A 7,797-nucleotide genomic window follows, 5' to 3' on the forward strand; every position below is an offset into this window, starting at 1 on the left:
ATATATATATATTTAGCGCAAATAACAAGAGAGAGAAAGAGAAAGGAGAGAGAGGGAGAGAGAAAGCGAAAGAAAGAGCAAAGACTCATCTTTGTGGTCAATGAGTGAGAGAGGGAAAAGAGGGTGTGGCTGACAGCAGCCTGAAGTCTGCCAGAACAGATAAAAGCTTATCATGAACACAGCCATGTATACAGCAATATATAGAATATACAACACACACTTATCATGAACACAGCCATGTATACAGCAATATACCACACACACGCTAAATAAAGAGTTTGGAGGCCTGAGCAGTAAGCACCCAAACTGTTTTCCATGGCACTGGCTTCCAGCTAAGAAATAAATAGCACACCACCTTCAACCAACATGAGCACTACACATAAACACTCCCCTCTCCTGACCCTCTCGTCCTCGCTTGAAGAAACAGAAACACACACACAAAAAAAACACAGTTCTAAGTCTGGTGCATTCATTCATCAGGAGCTGTTCAAGTAGCAATACAGCAGGGTGCGAGCTCCATAAGAGCTCCATAAGAGCGCTCTCCAGGAGAAGGCTGGCTAGGGGTTCACACTCAGTCTGTCTTAATGCCTGTGTGCACAGCTATATAACAAAACTCATTCTCTAAACAAGTCTTTTGGAGAGAGAGAGAGAGAGAGAGAGAGAGAGAGAGCGTGCAAGACCACAAGAGAGAGAAAGAGAAAGGAGAGAGAGGGAGAGAGAAAGCGAAAGAAAGAGCAAAGACTCATCTTTGTGGTCAATGAGTGAGAGAGGGAAGAAAGTGTGTGAGTGTGAGTGAAAGAGTGTGTGTGGGGTTACAGTTTGTTGTCCATCAATCGATGCGATGAAGGGGTCCCGCACTGGGAGGCCTTTTTCCGCACAAAAGAGCCCTGTGCTGACTCACTGCCACGCATTCAAATGAGCGCACGTTTTCGCTGACAATGTACATCGCTATAATGCCACCATACACAACCCCCCCCCCACCCCCCCCCCTCACACACACACACACACAAAATCACCATCCCTAAACCACACACACACACACACACAACTCCACTAGACAACAGGAGTCAGAGAGAGAGTGAGGCAGCGACAGAGAGAGCATTGAATCATTTTAATGCTTCCTAGTCTGCTCACTCCTCCTCTCCTCCTCCCCCTCTTTCTCCTCCTCCACCTCCTTCTCTGATGGCAACCACTGCACACTGCACTGATTCCACAACAGCAGCGGTGGCTCAGAGCCATCAGCAGCGCACCGCTAGATGCGGTCCCAGATCAGTCATTACATCATCCGGCACGGAACAACAAAGTCGGGAGATCCACAGTACAGGCGCCATGTATAGTATAAGTATATATACTTTTTTGATCCCGTGAGGGAAATTTGGTCTCTGCATTTAACCCAATCGGTGAATTAGTGAAACACACTCAGCACACAGTGAACACAGTGAGGTGAAGCACACACTAATCCCGGCGCAGTGAGCTGCCTGCTTCAACGGCGGCGCTCGGGGAGCAGTGAGGGGTTAGGTGCCTTGCTCAAGGGCACTTCAGCCGCGGCCCACTGGTCGGGGCTCGAACCGGCAACCCTCCGGTTACAAGTCCAGAGTGCTAACCAGTGGGCCACGGCTGCCCCCAGTGTGTGTGTGTGTGTGTGTGTGTGTGTGTGTGTGTGTGTGTGTGTGTGTGTGTGTGTGCGTGCGCTGCGCACGCATGGCCTGTGTGTGTCCCAGGTCCTTATCTAATCTAGGAGCATGGACACACACACACACACACACACACACAGAGGACACAGACAGGACAGATGGGACTCTGGTCTGTGCATCCTAGGACAGTTCCCATCTACAGCCATTTACCTTGGCCTGTACACATAGGTGGACATGTGGACATTTGACTGTTCCTGGATCAGATGCTAGGCTATTCTTTTTAGGTGAATGTGACTGAAAAGAGACCTTATTTCCTTTATTTTTTATAAACTGGAGATAAGATCTTTATGGTCTTCTTGACAGAAAGCATGTTCACAATAACCATGTCTGGACTGTTTTTCAGTTGTGTGTGGTTTTCTTACAACAAGCTGTAAGAGATAGCAGTTTTGGCGAAGTTGAGAGGCTTGGTTTGGGGTGGTGGTGGTGGTGGTGGTGGGGGGGGGGGGTGCTGTGACGCAGCAAATGCAGACGAGTGGGCAACAGCGCCCCCTGGAAGACCAGAGGGAACAGCAGCAGCAGACACCGCAGGAGAAGGAGAAGAGGAAACAGAACCTCTCGCATAGAACACAAAGGGCATTCTGTTAGGAGGGGAGGAGCCCTTGTCTATCCCATCTTTCTTCTCTCTCTCACACACACACACACACACACACACACACACACCAAGCACAGAGAGTCCAGTGGACAGAAAGGTTACAGGAGTGATAGGTTCACTGTGAATGTGCGTATGTGAGAAAAACCTCACACTCACAGGAAGTGCTGACGCCCTTTACGGCGTGAGAAAGTGGCAGCTCAGGGATGAAGTAATGGTTTCAGTACCACCCTGACGCATAGTTCTCGTTGTGTGTGTGTGTGTGTGTGTGTGTGTGTGTGTGCTGTGCACGCATGGCCTGTGTGTGTAATAACCCCAAATAAAAAAAACATAAAAACAGCATAAACCACTGTACCACTTTCCCCCATCACTTTAAACACACACACACACACACACACACACACACACACACACACACACATCACCCACATCTTACACAAAGCTCTTTGTGGCCGTGACACTGGACTGACAGAACTAATGATGTTGTATAAGCAGCAAGTCGCAGCAGCAGTGGCAGAGCAGCAGCAGAGGGAAGCAGGGATCAGAGCCAGCACACGCACGCATGTAGGCTCCAGTGCCAGCAGTGCCAGCGCAACAGCACCCTCTGTGGGACAAGCCAGGAAGTGCAACAACAAGGACAACACTGGGTCCAGCACAAGCAGGCCATTGACAAAGCTGAACATTAGGGGATGAAGGAGACCTCTTTGTGAGTGTGTGTGTACACAAATGAGATGTAGAGAGAACAGAATGACACAAGAGAGAGGGATGGAGAAAGGAAGAGGAGGGATGAAGGGATGTGAAAGAGAGAAGAGAGAGAGAGAGAGAGAGAGAGAGAGAGAAGGAAAGGAAAGAAATAAAGAACGAGAGCGCGTGAGAGAGACAGACAGAGAGATGGGGCTTGTGCTCTGGGCTTGGCCTGTTCCTGCTGGAGGTCAGAGGCCAAACGTGACTCGTGATGGAAGCTTAGGCCTGACATGACCAAGCAAGACAACAGCGCTGATGCAACAACTCACTGGATCTCGCCAGGCTCGAGGGGGGAGACAGACAGAAAAAAAAAAAAAAAAAAAAAAAAAGAGAGAGAGCGAGAGAGAGAGAAAGAGACAGAGAGAGGGGGGAGAGAGAGAGAGAAACAACATTATATAGCATCGTATAAGCATCGTTTGAAAAGTATCGTTGGAAGATTGTTAATCTCCTTTTCTTTTTTTTTTCAAAAATCACACCAAGAAATTCTTAAAGGTCTCCTGATGTCTGAAGGTGGTGAGAGAACGGGGCTGACACATGACGGTTCCTAAATTAAACTGAAAAGCAGGTGTATTAAGAGTTGTGGATAGGGCAGCTAGCTCAGCTCACACCGCCATCACCTTGGGCAGTAGGACAGTAGAAGTAGGTGATTCCATAGAGAAGGAGTGAGGCAACGGCAGGAAAGAGGCAGGGCAGGCCGACGGGCAGATGGACCCAAGGATGGACAGATAGACGAACAGCCGAGAAAGTAAGTGTGCGTATGGTGATGATCCAGCCAGCATGATGACGCCAAAAAAAAAAAAAAAGAGAATGGTTGGGTTCCCTGTCCCTTTTGTCCAACCTGTCCTTGTGCAAACAAACACCATATGAAAAGTCCAACATGAGGGCTGAGAGAGAGCAAGAGAGAGTGAGAGTGAGAGTGTGAGAGCAATTCATACAACATTCCAGTAGCAGCACAGACGTGTGTATGTGTGTGTGTGTCAGTCATAGGTCTGATATGCATGTAACTGAAAAAGCTTGAACTAAGCATGAACACCACCACCACCACCACCACCACCCCCACCCCACCCCCCAAGTGCCCAAGTGAATGTGTAGGCATGTAATTACTTGTGTGTACATTTGTGTGTGTCAACCTGAGTGACATACAGTATGTATGATCGCAGAAGAAGTGAGAGATGGCCCAGGGTGGGGTCAAATGACTGCCCAACAGGTCAGAACAATAGACAGAGAAAGAAAGGGAGGGGAGAGAGAGAGAGAGAGAGAGAAGAAAAAAAAACGAGTGAGAGAGGCCCCCGATCCCAATCAGTTCAGGAATGTGAAAGAGGAAGCACTGCAAACAATGAAGAAATGCACTGGTAAAGTCTGCAACAACACCCCCCAGTCCCTGTTCTGTGCAAACAGGAAGAGTCCCCCCCCACACACACACACACAACCTCCAATGCCCTCTGCAGACAGTCGCCACTCCACAACACACCTGTCCTACACTTGCCCTGACAACTCTCCATGTGGCAGATGGCCTACCTAATGTGACTGACCTGAGCTCGGTTCTTTGGGTTCAGATCAGGTAGTGGAGGATTAGGAGAACTTTGTGAAGCCTGATCCCAGGTCACATCTACAGCACTGCAGAGGAAGCAGTGCTTTGTCTCTTTGTGTCCCCAGAGTTTTAAAGATACAGGGACAAAATAGGGAGGTGATGTGAATGATGTGGTGTGTGTCTGACTCGGTGTGTGTGTGTGTGTCATCATCAGTGAGGAATGTAGCAGGAACAAACACAAAGAGGTCATAAGGTCAAACCCGCTACACTGGTAGGTCTGGTTGTGCACTTATCCAGGTGGCCGGAAGTTGACTACACCACTTAAAGGAATTATCCGGAGTAAAATGCACTTTAGATCAATTTACGGAGGATTGGGAGTACATACGTTGAGTTGACATGCAAATCATGTCATTCGGATGTGTTTTGAGAAAGTTCGATTTTACCGTTTTTAGTCAAAACTCGTTAGCGTGGAAGTGAGAAGGGCATATTATTTCGCCGCTACAAAACACTATTTTTATACCTCTTCTACAGTTCCAATCAACATTACACTTACGTGGTAGTGAGTAGAGGGTCCCTAAAGCCAAACCGAAGTATCCCGAGGTCTTTATGTGGTCGGATAGAGAGTCCAGAATGAATTTCATCAAGCCAGTACCTTTCCGGAAATGTTGCCATCTTGATTGTTGTCAATCTGATTGATTGTGTCTAGTTAGTCCACACACCCCCCGAAACCAGTAGAGTGTCTAAATATACAGTATAGAGATATACTGTGCGCACAAACACACACCCACACCATTTCACAAGCCTTCACTGCAAAGAGGCCATCAAAGGACATCAACATCCACATCACACACACACACACACACACACACACGTCTAATTCATTAACCCAGCCTGCAGCAAAGTCGGATTAGCACCACGCATAAAATCATTCCCACAGGGCTTAGCTGCCAGGGCAAGTCAAACAGCTGAGAGCGCAAAGCCTGGTAAAAGGAGGCAAAACTCAAAAAACACACAGACATCACACACGCATTACACACGGTTACAACACAGGACCGGATGCAGATATTAATGCACAGCACACTAACAAACACACGTGACACAGACAACCCTCTTACCTTTGGGCCATAGATCTATGGATGGGGTGTGGTCAGATTAAGAATGGTCCCACAATGCAGGTCAGAGCAGGTAAATCTGAAAAACACAAACACAAATGAATGAGTCAGTCAAGGCCACTCCACTGCCAACTCATCACCTGCTGTCAAAAATAGGCGATCGTCAATGATCATATCAGTCAGTCAATGATTTGTATCAGTGTGGGACAGGATGAACTGGTCTGGTTGTGATTGTGGTTGTATGTGTGTGTGGCCTGGTCCGAGGGTGCACCTCCAGATCTCTCTACCCACGCTCCGCACACTCAGAGTTCAGGGCTCAGAGCCAAGGCCAGCGCTGGGCCCCGGCACAGCCAGGATTAGCAGCTCCTCCTAGGCCGTAATCTGAAGATTACCCCAGTCACTCCCTCCCACGGTCCCTCCCTCCATCGCTTACTTGCTTGCTCCCTGTTCCCTACATCCAAGAGTTGGTTACGTAAACGGCATCTCACAAATGCACACACCACATGGTTTAACAGCGTCTAGGGTACTGTCCAGTCAGACAGACAGACAGACCTTTAAGGCAAGCATGGCCTGTCCAATCAAACTGACTGTTTACAGCTGCTACTGTTCTACAGTAATGTCTGCACCGGGATGCTGCACAGCCAAAGCAGTGGCAGCTGTACAGAACCAAAATGGATGTCGACACTAGAAGAAGAGCCCGAATGGAGGAGGCAGACAAGTGGAGGAGACAGGCCAGACGCTGGAGTGGAATAACTGGGTGAAGGGCGTTGACACTGATAGATAAAGATAGACACAGATAGAGTCATGTGTGGGGTCATCAGATAGGCCTAGATGTGGAGGCACAGACAGAGCGATGCGAGGGGGTGATTTTGAAAGCAAAAGCCAGTCACCTGTGGTCGTTTCTCTGAGGTAAGGTTGCTTCAGGCCGGGAAGAAAAGAGTGTGAGAACTGGTCTGTAGAAACACCTGATAAGAGCACGGAAATTCCCAACACACACACAGCATTCCTCCAGCAAGGCCACAATGCCTTGTGTGGCCAAACACACACACACAGACTCACTTGTTCCCCAACACTCTTCGGTAAACACAAACACATATACTTCTGGTTAATGATGGTCAAAAAGGCACAATGGCTTCTCTCTATTTCCATCCTCTCTGTCACACACACACGCACGCACGGTTTCTGTAACTTTTCACGCTGACAGAGCTGTGAATAATAGACCTGACTTCCTGTTACAGCTCAGCAGCTCAGAAAGAGTCTTAAACCGCCTTGTTAAAGTAAAACAGAAAAAGAAACCTACACAGAAGAGGGTGCGCACACACACACACACACACGCAAATCACACAGCAGTGTACCTGGAGCATATGCCACACCAAACAAAACTCTCACCACTAACTCAACGGTGCATGCAACACATTCTCACACACACACACACATTATTCCCATAGAGCTCTCTATTTATAGCCTGGCAGAAATAGGTAATGTGCAGTGTTGCGTCACAGTGATGGGACAAGTACAGGACCCAGGCCATGCAGGCAGTGATGAAGATGAAGACGAAGATGGAGATCGTGAAATCGTGCGGATTAGGGCTGCAAGATTTTGGGAAAATACCAAGTTGTGATTTTCTCTGACAGATACTTTGATTGCAGTCTGACTTGCAACAGGCTTTTATTTTTTAAAGTCTTCTGTTCAATCATTCAACATTCTGCTATAAATTGGGCCGCTTATGATTGGTGAGCATGTCTAGTGCATGAGAAGCACAGCACTCCTGATAGGTGAGCTTCACTGTCTGTCACACAAAGAGGATGACATGAATATAAAAATCATAGAAGTGACCAGATGCATCAACCTTTGCGATTAGCTAATTGCATCAGTTGAAATTTATAATTTAAATTAAAAATCGATTCACTGTGTAGCCCTAGTGTGGATCGTGTAGAGCAGGAAGAAGGAACCCATCATGGTTAACCACAGTGTGTATGGGACGAGCTGCTGAAGGCATGGCGACCGCAGAGCCAATGCTCTGTATCAAGCACAAAGAGCAAAGGTTGGCTTCGCCGGAATTTACCTGAACGGTCACTTACTGACGATCTCCGCCTCGACAACAAGGAAGTAATGCTGCCCACACCT

This window comes from Alosa alosa, chromosome 9, assembly GCF_017589495.1.
Source record: "Alosa alosa isolate M-15738 ecotype Scorff River chromosome 9, AALO_Geno_1.1, whole genome shotgun sequence".
NCBI classification, from domain to species: domain Eukaryota; kingdom Metazoa; phylum Chordata; class Actinopteri; order Clupeiformes; family Clupeidae; genus Alosa; species Alosa alosa.